The sequence below is a fragment of the Octodon degus genome, unplaced genomic scaffold (assembly GCF_000260255.1).
Source record: "Octodon degus isolate 3935 unplaced genomic scaffold, OctDeg1.0 scaffold00124, whole genome shotgun sequence".
NCBI lineage: Eukaryota > Metazoa > Chordata > Mammalia > Rodentia > Octodontidae > Octodon > Octodon degus.
The window spans coordinates 8,746,427-8,748,506 of NW_004524700.1; the positions used below are offsets into that span (position 1 = coordinate 8,746,427).

The following is a 2,080-nucleotide window of genomic DNA, read 5'->3' on the forward strand; positions in this document are numbered from 1 at the left end:
GGTGACATACCTGTAATCCCAGTGCTTGGGAGGCTCAAAACGGGAGGATTGCTATGAGTCCGATCTGTGTAGTAAGACCCTGTAGACCCTGTACTAAATACATTTTTAAAAAATTCAGTTAACTATCTTTTTAGAAGCCATTTTAGCTCTTTTAGCATCATCTTCTCACAGCACAACCCCTAGCTCCTCCCAGCCCATGGTCACCTGAGTCAATCCCTGTGTAGATCGGCCACCTGACTCCTTGTCCGAGCTGTGGTTATTTGTAATTCTTATATACTACATGGTAGACATTGACAACAAAGAATAGTGTGAACTTGTTCATGATTTGGATGATATTGAAGAAGGAGTAGGAAGAGGAGGAAGAGGAGGAGGTGGAAGAAAGAAAGAAAGAAAGAAAGAAAGAAAGAAAGAAAGAAAGAAAGAAAGAAGACCTGAGTGGTGAGAAAGTCTCATTTATTTTGCCATATATTACTGTTCCACTCTAGAAGAAGCAGCAACTGGTAAATAAACAAAAATCCAAACTCGTTAGTTGACTGTTCAGATGATGCAAAAATGGTCTGCTAGATGCACCAACAGGATCCATTGAAACTTGCTTTGGGTAGTTAAGAGAAGAGTAAATGCTCTCAAAAACCCTCAAGCTACATGTGTGCAGGTAGAAGCTAAATTCTATGAGAAAGTTAATGCACTTTATGAACCTAGGGAAGAAGAATGTCAATGGAAACCAGATGAGGAAGATGAGTTTTCAGAAGAGCTGAAAAAAAGGTCAAAATTGAAGATGAGAAAAAGGATGAAGAAAAAGAAGATCCTGAAGGAATTCCTGAATTTTGGTTGACTTTTTAAGAATGTTGACTTCCTCAGTGACATGGTTCAGGAACATGATAAACTTATTCTGAAACATTTGGAGGACATGTGTTTTATCTTAGAATTTCATTTTGAGTCCAGTTAATATGCCACAAATCAAGTGTTGACAAAGATATGTCGGATGAGATCTGCACCAGATGATTCTGATCCCTTTTCTTTTGATGGACTAGAAATTATGGGCTGTACTGCACGCCAAATAGATTGGAAAAAAAAGTCACTTTAAAAACCATTAACAATGAAAGGCTGGCCAAATAGCTCAGCAGATTAAAGCATCTGCTTAGGAAGACGAAGCCAAGTTTCAATCCCAGGCAAACTGTGCCGGCCCTGCCCCCGTGGCACACTGAGACTGAGATAGAGACTGGACATGGTGTTGCCTGCCTGTAATCCCAGCTCTTTGGGAGGGTGAAAGCAGGAGAATCACTATGAGTTCAATCTACATAGTGAGACCCTGTAGACCCTTACTAAAATAAAACATAAAATAAAATATAAAAATGAAACATTTAAAAAAAAAAGCAGACACATAAGGAATGTACGGCAGTTTGTACTGTGACTAAAGCAGTTTCCAATAATTCTTTATTTAATTTTTTTGCTCTTCTTTCAGTTCCTGAGAGTGGAGATCTGGATGACGAGGCTGAAGCTTTTTTTTTTTTTTTTTTTTTTTCGGAACTGGGGATTGAACTCAGGCCCTTGTGCTTGCCAGGCAAATGCTTATACTGAGCCATCTCCCCGGTCCCTGAAGCTATTCTTGCTGCAGACTTTGAAATCGGTCACTTCCTATGGGAACATATAATCCCAAGGTCAATGCTGTGCTTCACCCAGGAAGCCATTAAGGTTGATGAGAATGATTATGATGAAGAAGGCGAAGAAGTGGATGAGGAAAGGAAAGAAGGAGATGAGGAAAATGATCCAGATTATGGTCTAAAGAAGGATCAAAATCCAGCAGAATGCAAGTGGCAGTGAAGCAGGATGCTTGTGGCCTTGAGGTTAACCTGCATAGTAACAGCCTAAACACAACTATTATTTAGTTGCAGCCTCATGTTTTTGTATTTTCTTAGTAGAATCAGTAAGTTTTTAAAGTAATTGATATTTTAAAGACAAATTTGTTCTAGTTAGTCTTTTATCAATAGCTTTACTGTGAGATACATAGAATGCTTAATTCTCTAAAGCATGTTCATTCATTGCTGCAATTTGGTTCTCTGCATCATATCATTATTGGAGT

The 2,080-nt window shown here is 38.7% G+C and overlaps 1 pseudogene; it reads left to right on the forward strand.

The window, feature by feature from the left end:
* The first annotated feature begins 280 nt into the window (after positions 1 to 280).
* LOC111812440 lies at positions 281 to 1,821 on the forward strand (annotated as a pseudogene).
* Positions 1,822 to 2,080: the final 259 nt, after the last annotated feature.